The following is a 10,524-nucleotide window of genomic DNA, read 5'->3' as shown; positions in this document are numbered from 1 at the left end:
TGAGGTGAAAATAGAAAAAAATTACAAATGACTTGTTAGAATACGAAAGTAGCATGATTTGGTATGAATTCAAAGTAAAGTAAAAATATAATGCCACAGGAAAAAAGAAGTAGGATTCATTCTAGTATGCTAGTACACTAATATAAGGACACCTGGAATAATGCATTTGTTAATGGAAAAAAAGCCAAACTCTGTAAAGTAATTTTAAAAAGATTTACTTGAGTCAAATTTGAGGACCATGACCTGGAGCTGTGTTGAAGAAGCTTTGAGCAAGTGGACTTGCTATGGTTGGGTTACAGTTTGGTTTTATACATTTCAGGGAGACAGGGATTACAGGTAAAGTCATAAATCAATACTTGGGAGTCATACATTGGTTTGACCTGAAAAGGTGGGCCATCTAGAAGCTAGGGGGGGTGGGTGCTTATAGCTTATAGGTGGGCTTAAATATTCTTTGACTTGTAATTGGTTAAAGACATGAAGCTTTGTCCAAAGGCTTAGATTGTTTTAACATAGGAGCTGTTTATCAGAGATAAGCCAACAGATATATATTTGTTGTGTAAATTAAGGACCTGCAGATTTGTCTTGCACATCCTTAGGCCTCTTAGTGGGTTACAAAGGATGTCTCAAAGAAGGGGAGGTGGGGCATGATGAGGCTTCTCTGACCTCCTTCTTCCTGCCAGGCAATTTAGTTTTGGGCTATTCCTTTGGCCACGAGGGGGTCCATTCAGTCATCCAGTGGAGAAGTGAGCCTTAAAATTTTACTTTAGTTCACACATTCAACAACACTGCTAACTAAAATGAACACCTAAGAAATTGGAAATAGTACAGAAACAATTAATAAGAATGATTAAGGCCTTGGAGAGACTGAACTACAACAAGAATAAAAGGCTTTATATTTGTTGAATGTGGTTAACATATCACTTTAAAGTGGGCATGTTATCTGTTTATAAACATCTGAAGGTTGGGTGTGTACATGGAAGATTCAGTACAATTGCCTAATATGATATTAAAAAGGTTTAACTTGAGAAAAAAATTTCAAGAGAAAATTTAAAAGTAAATACAATGAAGTTATCTCCCAGAATGTGTGCATTTCCTTTTCTTTAGATACCCTGCCAAGAAGGAGGAAGTTTAGCAGAGAGCCCAGCCAAAGAGAATGACCCAATGGATCCCCTATAGATCTGATTTCTTCACTTTCACAATCTAGTAGAAACCTTTTTAAACTTGGATCTGGCTGCACAAGATTACTCAGAGAGTGTGTTTATTTCTAGATTTTAGAAAACCAGCAGCATGAGACTTTAGATTCTTAGGCAATCATGTTTTATCCTCATTTGTTTGTGTAGTCTGTCACCGGTAGAGCAGTAGATTAAAACATTGTTCAATGTTGTTCATATTGGCTGTTCATATTTCACAAGAGGCTGGTCTTTAAAACTCCATTCTTCCAAAACTCAAATGGTTTGGCATAGAATTTACTAAGAAACAATTGCATAACTGTATTTTTTAAAAATTGTGTAGACTTCTAGGTGGAGTTCAAAGGTACACCAAAAAGGTGCGCAAGAGATTTATTTTGAGATTGTTTCCACAAGCATCCAGTCCTCTGTTTTCTTTTTTTGGTAAATGTAGTGTCTTACTCCATTTTTTAGCCTAAAAATCTGTTCTTACTAAAGTGACAGTGTGGTTTTTCCCTTAAGGTTACTTTTAAATAAAATTAAAACAAAAATTATGTTTTGGATTATGAGCTCCTAGAAGGCTTTGTTTGTTTAATTTGACTTACACAAAACCCAATGCCAAAACAGTGCTGTGCGCATTTGAAAAATAAACAAATAGGAAAGGGTAACTGCAGAGGCATCCCATCCTAGAGGGGATGGTTAAGGGAATTGCTAATAAGTGAATCTATATTTCCACTGATTTTCACTATAAAGTCACATATTTTTTTTTCTCTCTTCCTCCCACAACAAATGTCCTTTCTCAGACAGAGTTGAACATGTATAGATATTTTAAGAGCCTGATTCACGTCATGTAGGACCAGCTAGTGTTTCTGAATCACTTCCAGAATTTGGCATCAGGTTTTGGACTTAAGAATCCCCCCACATGTCCTTCCAGGTTCTTTGAGCTTCTCCCATTGTTCTACCTTTCCTCCCTTCTACATTGTCTTGTAGAACTTTGTTATAGTACCACACTGGGCTGATAGATACAGGACAGTAATGCGTAGCTGGTACAATCTTTCAGGAGAGTCATTTGCTTTTTAATTGTGTACTTATGAATTGTTTGCATTTTACTGCAAGATAGTAAAACAATAAAAAATACATTCATTTTAAAAAGATACCTCAACTTCAGAGACTTCAAGTAAATTTTAGGCAAAGACAGCAATAATTGAATAATCACAGAATTTAAAAAGTGGTATCTGAAAGTAACTTGGACTTGATATTTCTTTCCAGTAATGGAAAGGGAAGTCTTGGAAATATATTTTGGCCGAAACTGAGGGACACATGGAATGTAATTATTTAAACCAATGTTTCTCAAACTGCTGTGTTAGACAATTTTAGGTGGTACAGGAGAAATAACATTTCTATAATACAGGTAGGTTCATTTGCAAGATCATCTGCGCATGGCAAATAATATTGCTTTTCCATTTATGGTGCCTATAGAAAGTTTCCTTTGCAGAATAAATTTATTTAATAGAAATAGATTGTTTAAAGATACATGTTAAGTCAATAGTATTATAGATGATATGGTTATAATTATAAAAGTGGTCATCAATAGAAATGCTGGAAATAATGCCTTGTTTTAACAAACAATACATATTTGCCTTTATAATCTTAAAATTCTTTGTTTCCTATGTCCAACTTCTTATTTCAAATGTGGACTGAAAATGTGACATTTTACTTCACTTCTAATGGTATCCATGTAATATATGTATGTTTAAGACAACTATTAGAGGAGAGTAATAAATTAAATAACTATGGTCATATAACTTTGGGGTTTTTTGACAACTTCTATAAATGTATTCTTATGTAGATGTATAAAAACTGTATGGGAACAAAGTAACCTTGAACGCAAGTTCAGTATTACTGAAAATCTGATTTCATAAGGGAGCAAAGAAACATGCTAATAAAAACAATATTTATGCTAACAATATGCTGTACTAAAGTATGAATTTTTATTTTATCCAAATTATGCATCTCCTCATCTTTATTTAGTGATATAAAACTAGCACATAATATTTTATGCCAAAATGAAATTCAAACATTTGTGGCCTTATGAAGAGAGTGTTAAAGTGTTAAATTCAGCATTGTACTTAATCCTCACATGATGTTTGCTATAGCCACAGAGCATTCTTCGACACTATGATTCACAAAACATTTAAATTGTGTATGTGGCCTGTAACATATACACTGTATTAAAAAGAATTACTATTTTTCTGACTACAGTGAATAATAATAGCCTCAAAATGACTGAGAGTGGACTTCAGGGTTACACAGAGGTTGGTTTGAATCTCACGTCTGCCATTTACTAGCTAGCTGCTAAAAATTCTTGGTTTTCTCACACTTAAAATGGAGAAAATAAGATCTGCAAAATTAATTAAATCTGGCCATTGATATTTTTCTCTTAGGTGTATATTAGCTGGCATTCCTCTTTAGGCCAGAATGTGCTCTAGACCGGGCTCCAAATCTTCTTTGTGCCAAACTCCCTGCCAGAGCCCTTTCTACCTTGAGAACCAGAAAAGGAAACATTATGCCTGGCAGTGCCTACACCCTCCAAAATAAATCTGCAGGAAAGAACACCCAGTAAAAGTGATGAGAGCAGCAATGACTACCTTTATCATTTTAAATTTACAACCCTGCCTTTTCTATGGCCTCTTAATCGTTGTAGATAATGGGTCCATGAATTAAAAAATAAATTGTAACTGCAAGTATTCGGTATTGGTTTTGCTCTTGAACTAGACAGTGCTACTATCAGTCGCATAAGAACAAGCTGTAGAGGATGAAATCTTTTCGTGAACTTTTTTTCAGAATATCATTTAGTTGATAATATATTAAAACTAAATCTTCTTTGAATGGGAGTAATTTCTAAGAGTTAATTTGTAATCTCTTAGGCCACACCTAAGGCAATGCAGGCGACTGCTTGTTGAATCAGAGGCTTTGTGGTTAGAGACCACTGGGTTTGCCTTTGGGGAAGTTACTCAGGTTTCTTTGGGCTTCGGTTTCCTCATCTTTTATACAGGCTTAATAATAATGACCACCATAAAGTTGTCATGAAAATTAAATGAGATCAGGTACCATAAGTGACCAATACAATGACTGACACTCCACTCACAATAAATTTAAACACTTATCGATGTGACAATTAAGACGCTACTAAAATAGACAATAGGTTTCAGGAAGAGGTGATTAAACGGACGAGAAATTTATAGATTGTAAACGTCTACTTCGCCGTGGCCCCTGGTTGTGACGCACACACGTGTGCATATAGAATATTAAACCCTAGGTAGGCCCACAATGCACGCGCAGAAGGCTTACGCATGAAATGTCATTTCAGCAATGTGCCTAGGGAAGCTCTGACGCTTGGAAGTCAGTCGTTGCTGCCTGACCTTTGGGCGTCTGGGAGGGATGCCTATACCTGCACCCAGCGCTGGAAGGGACCCAGGCCCTTCCCAGCACAGCCTATCCCCAGACTGCTCACTCCCTCGTAGCATACATCTCCACCGAAAAGGGTATTTCCTCTTGTCAGAGAAAGCGCCCCAGTCTGGTCTGGGTTAGTTTTTATTTTACGTTGTTGCTGGTAGGTGAAGTCTCTTCTGTCGCCTCCCTTGGGGTAAGTGGAAAGGATTCCGGCAGGGGGCCCGTAAGTGGCCTGCTCTGGGGAACCTGGGAGCCAGAGAGTTCCAGGCAACTCCAGGGGCTGCCTCTCAGAAGCAGGTGGGGGCAGACAGTAGTGGTTCCTCGCCCAGGGAGGGGAGCGCGGCCGCGGGTCCCTCCCCTCAGGAGCCTGCAGCGGCCGCCGCACGCCGGGTGGGGCCGCCGCACGCCGGGTGGGGGCGGCGCGGAGGGCGAAGAGATTACTGCGGCGCCACCCGGGACGCCCTGGGCCCCGAGGCCCCCGGCGGTCCCCACGCGAGACCGCAAACGATGACAATAGGCAGTCACCCGAGGTCGAATAAAAAGGAGTCGGTCCCCCGCGCGCCGCCCCCCGCGCCCCCGGTGGCCCGGCCCCAGGTCCCCGGCGGCCTCCGGAGCCCGCAGTAGCCGGCGGCGACGTCCCCCCGCCCCACCTCCGCGCGCAAGTGCGAGGCTGCCCGCCGCGCGGCGCACGCTCCGGCCGCTCCCGGCTTCCGCGCAAAACTTCCATCCTGTCCACGTGAAGTTGTCGCTCCCTTAGAGAGGAGGAAGGAGCTTCGGGAAAAGCTGCGGGGTGGCGACCGCGGCGGCTGGGCGCCCTCTCTTTTTCTTTTCTTCTCCTTTCCTCTTGTCAGTCCAGAGTTTTGGCTCCTCTCCTTCCCTCCTCCCCCTCGGAGCCGGCTTCTCCCCCCGCCCCGTTTCTCCTCCACTTGTGTACGCTATTTGTTGGGGGGTGGCCGAAGGGGATGTCCTGTTTTCACCAGAGGCACAGCGCGAAGGGGAAACTTCGACACTGGAAGGAAGGAGAATAAATACCTAAATACGGACGCACAGATCCGCGGCTGGGACGGACACTTAAACTTCGGGATCCCGAGGCGGTCCGGGCTACGGGAGGTGAGTGCCCCCTTCTTCCAACCTCGGACCTGGAGCTCGCGGGGGCCTGGGTGTGGGGGATCCCCCAAAATCTCCCAGGGAAGGCGCACTAAGCTCTGCCCTGGGCGCTGAGCGCTGAGGACCGAGGACGCGCAGCGGGACAGTGCGTGGGTGCCGGAGTCCGGGGAGGGGGCGCTCCGAGACGGAGTGCCTCACGCCCGGGGACCCCGGCCACTGGATCGCGGCCGTGCGCTCTGCCCTGGAGGACGCCCCCGGGCCTCAACGGTCCCCTCAGAGCCGGCCTGTCCCCCGCGGGACCGGCGCGACGCCTGCGCGTAATGGGGTTCGCCGCCCCTCACCTTCCAGCGCGCGGCGCCTACCTGCACCCCGCCCCCGCCTCGCAGAGGCGCGCGCACCCGCACCAGGGGCTCCCCTACATCCGTCCTGAGACATTCGTTACTTTGTGATGAGCCGGTAGATGGCCCAGGCGCAGGGATGCGGACCTAGAGTCCCCCGAGGGCCCCAGGCGCCTGGGCTAGCCCGGTGCCGGGTGCTTGGGTACGTTAACAGCTTGTGCTCTGACCGCCAGCCACCGACCCGCCTTTTAAACTGCGGCGATCCCACTTTAATAGTTTTTATGTGGCGTGGACCGAATGTGTCCTGCAGTTTGCCAGGGTCCGTGAAATTAGAGGCGCCTTGTCAGAGCAGTCGCGTTCATTGGCTCGAAGCGCGGGTGCCATGAAGGGATTATAACTGCTCCAAACCAAGGGACCTGGCTGGGGAGAGCAGGTTGTTGTTTTTTTTTTTTTTTCCTGATTTCCAAGCCTGCTGGGTCTGGGGAGGCTGTGGGACATGAAACGGTTCGCTTTTTTTTTTTTTTAATAAGCGTGGCTGAGCGGGGTTTGGAAGTAGACGGCGTGTGTGCTTGTTTCATTCTGCGCCACTCGGCAACCCGAACTTTCGTTGGGTAGCACTTTAAAGAGTTTTCTTTCTTTGTCTGCAAGATTTGGAACAGCTCGGAGCGATTAGAGAATTTGCGGACCGAGTGCAGAGGCGGAGCGGTGGCGAAATCGGAGAGCGCAGTTTAATTTTTGTCATCTCTCCCCTAGTAGGGGTGGCAGTGTCGCCCTTCGCCACCAGCCCTTGATCCCCTCCCCGTGAAGACTTAGGAGGTTTGCGCCTTGGGTGGGAGCGCGTGGGGGAGGGCGGTGTTTGGAGACTGTCCTCTCTCACCTAGTCCCCTGCGCCTGTCCCCGCCGCACCGAGCGGGCTGAGAGAGTCATTCATGAATCTTAACCCGAGGGCTGGGGAGGAAGGTGCAGGTCCCCCTGTCCCTTCTGCCAGGGTGCAGAATAGCGCCCGGGCGTGTGTTTTGGTTGCAGAGCAGTTCCACGTGGAGCACCTCCGTGTGCGTGTGCGTTGTGTACTTGATCCGTGAGGAGGTAACAGGAGTCTGGTGTTCAAACCCAGTGGGCTGTTGGCCATTAATTTGCTTTCCTGGCTGTCATTACAGACACTTCCAAAATCTGATACCTAAGAGAACCAACAGGTTAGGTTTCACATTAAGAGCTCATACTTAACAGTTTTCTTTCTCCCTTACCCCTTTTGGCTTGGCACCCTGGGATCAACGTAATTGTTGGAGCCAAATGTATCTTCTCGAATATGGCATTTTGTTCCTCTTCTCGTCTGCGGCCACTTTTTGAACCCTCGGGCGTTCGTCGGTTTCAGTGCGGGCTCCTGCGGGATTTAGGTGGGAGTCTTAGGAGCGTTTAACAGCCGCGAGCGTCCCATCAACAGCTTCTGAAGTTTCACTTGCACGTAGGTGACTGACAGGATAGAAAGTTGATGGGTTTTTTGTTTGTTTGTTTGTTGGGTGGTTTTTGTTTTTAAAACCTCCTTATGTCAAGAATTGTATTCGATAAACTTTCCCGAGTGAGTGGAGCTTGGTTTTAAGCAGAAATGTTATGTTTTTGGTTTTTTTTTTTGTCTTTTTAAAAATATTTTTGGCAAGTTCATACCCGAAGAACCAAAAACTAGGAAAGGGGGCAGGCAGAGAATCCTAAAACAAAGCATTTGATACATGGTGTGGTGCATTTTAGGAGATTGCATTCAAAGACATTTGTGTATTTTTTTTTAAAAATTAACATTATCCCAAGAAATGAAAAGCAGTAGTAAGGAAAGACGAACTTGTGTGTGGAGCTAGACTGCTAGAATCTGATTTTTTATGGCAACAATACTGAACTCAGATATAACTACACCTACATTTGTTGTTATTATAAACCGTAAAAATAGTTTGTTCCACCTGATTAAAAGTTGTAAGTTATTCAAAGTTAAACCAATTCTTAGAAATGACTGTACAATGAAGTTAAAGCCTTTGACAGTTATAGCTTTGAAAGCAACATAATTAGATTAGCTAGAAACTGTTCCTTTCTCTGATTATTAGGGACATGTCCTTGTCTTTCACAATAAGTTAAGGTCTAAAATCAAGGTGTTTTTCCTGTGTAAATTGCCTGAAAATAGTATGCTTCAGCATTTTAAAGCTGTTGCAATTAGAGGTTGTCTCACCATTATAACGAAAATAAAAATATTTACTCAATTATTCTGTTCTATTAGTATTTATTTTATTGAATATTAGAAATTTAATTTCTCATTTCCAAAATGAAAAGTTTCATATATATGTATGTATTATATTCACAGCTAACATTACTTTTAAGTAATATATTCAAGTAAAAAAATTTTTAAATCTTAAGATTTGTATAAAAAGAAATTGGTTTAAGAACAATCATTATTCTTATTAAAATATACAAATCCTGAATTCTAGAGGATTTCTAGAAGCTGGATGAAAAATTTGTCTCTGCATAGAAGTTTGTTTTGGAGAGGAGATTGGCCGATGAGTGGCTTGTCATTTTTGTATATTTTTTCTTTTATAAAATGTATTTGGGTTTAAAAAAAGAAAAACAAGTTCTCCATTTCTGAGAGTTTCCTTCTTATTTATATTGTGCTTTGGGGTGTAAATAAATTTTACATAGCCACGGGAAATAGAGTGTCCAGTTTCATGTTTTCAATCTCTGTTGCAAGTTCTAAATGACTGATGTCGTGTCTAAAAATATATTTATGTGGCTTAATATTTCATTTTTTAATTTTGCACACTGGAATTAGATTATCTAGAGTTTTTAGAAAGGTAGAATGGTAGAAAAACCATGGCTATTATAAAAAGTTAGGATGTTGGGAAGTTCACATTCTAACTTTCAAATCATAAAATTAAACTTATTTCATCCAATGAAACCTCACACTTTTTATACAGAATTCAAGAAGAGGGGAGATAATCCCTTTCAAGACTTAGTGAAGTGTTAAGTAATTTAAGAATGTTAGTATTTATTATGTTTTTTCATTATCATTTTTTTCTATTGGGTAAATGCAAGAACACTGGACATTCAGTAAAAACAGGCCCCTCTTTCTAAGGAGTTTATTCACCATAGTTCTGTATTGCAGCTGCTGATCATATTTCATGGAGCTGTTAAAGCACTTAAAACCTAAAATTAGGTACTGTCTGGTTGTAAATATTTCAGATCACTCATTTAAGAAATAAACAGAAAAGCCTGCTATCAAAAGTAGAAGATGTTTTGAATCCTCTCATTGAAGAGCTGAACAAACCTCTATCAAAACACCTTGTTATTTCTTTCAGTTAGAATATAATCCTGACAGTTTCTTTTTCAAATGGATATTATTCTTACATATGCTAAACTCTTATAATGTGTCTCCCTGTGGAGTATCTTAAACTAATTGTACTCAGAAACACAGTTGGGGGATTTTATTACAATGGTTACTAGGTGAAGGAAATCAACACCAGGGGGAATGGGGTGGCATTGCAGTGTACCTGCTTCTCTCATGAATTTTTCCCGGTGAGCTAAGAAATGACATGCTCTTTCAGGCATTTGCCCTCGAGATTGGTGAGATGCAGTAGTGTATTTAATTGCAGCATGTGCAATACTGCATTTTGCAGTTAGATGGGCTTTAATGAGGAGGACACTGCATATTCATTAAATCTAAATCGTACATGGAGCCAAACTTTGCGTCATTTAGCTTGAACTTGAGTGGAAGAAAATAAACAAGAGTCACATATTAAAAAGCAGTACAAGGAACTTTGATTGCTTTTAAGAGGTTTGAAGACTTTGTAAACATTACTGTCGATTAATAATCCTTATGGCAGTGTACGTCAGTATATGCCTTGGTGATAACGTCATTTTACGCTTGAAGTTTGTGATTCTTACTATTTCCCCATCCATGTTTTTACTAGTTGAGAGATACTGAAAATGAACACCACTATTCTTACTCCCCTAACCCCTTCCATTCCTCCAGGAAAAGAGATGAAACTGATTAATTTAAAAATAGAAACCATTTTGTGTTATCAAAACCACATTTATATGGTGGTTTAAGACAGTTTCAGAGAGTGTACCTCTGAGTCTCCCTGTAACCTTTTCTGTCATTGAAAGGTGCTAATTGATCTTCGGGCACTGACATAATAGTATAGTTTGATATTTGAAACCTTTCAGCATTGGTCTGGCCCTTTTCTTACCCTGAGATTTCAGTGCATGGCTGGTCAAGAAAGACACCATACTAAAATATCAGAAATTCTCACTTTTTTCCATTTAATGCAGCATGTTCATATTTTTAGAGCTGTTATTTATATCCTATAAGTAAATTTGTCTCAATGTAGTTTTGGACCATGGAAGAAAGACCTATCTGTATTATATTAGGACTTTTTTTAAATATTTTTTTTCCACAGGTAGTATTTTTCAAGTTGAAATATTTAAGC

General features: G+C 41.7%; 1 protein-coding gene across 7 annotated transcripts in view; it reads left to right on the top strand.

Annotated features, from left to right (window-relative positions):
• The first annotated feature begins 5,301 nt into the window (after positions 1-5,301).
• EYA4 (EYA transcriptional coactivator and phosphatase 4) overlaps positions 5,302-10,524 on the top strand; it is a 246,187-nt gene continuing 240,964 nt past the window's right edge. For 5 of the 7 annotated variants that reach the window (XM_020287211.2, XM_020287207.2, XM_020287208.2 and 2 more), the window contains exon 1: positions 5,302-5,729. The gene's annotated coding sequence lies outside the window, so the exon portion shown is untranslated. The remainder of the gene's footprint in view (positions 5,730-10,524) is intronic. The other 2 variants (XM_020287210.2, XM_020287209.2) reach the window with 1 other exon arrangement.

This window comes from Microcebus murinus, chromosome 5 (assembly GCF_040939455.1).
Source record: "Microcebus murinus isolate Inina chromosome 5, M.murinus_Inina_mat1.0, whole genome shotgun sequence".
In the NCBI taxonomy this organism is placed as follows: domain Eukaryota; kingdom Metazoa; phylum Chordata; class Mammalia; order Primates; family Cheirogaleidae; genus Microcebus; species Microcebus murinus.
This window is presented reverse-complemented; position numbering and strand designations above follow the sequence as displayed.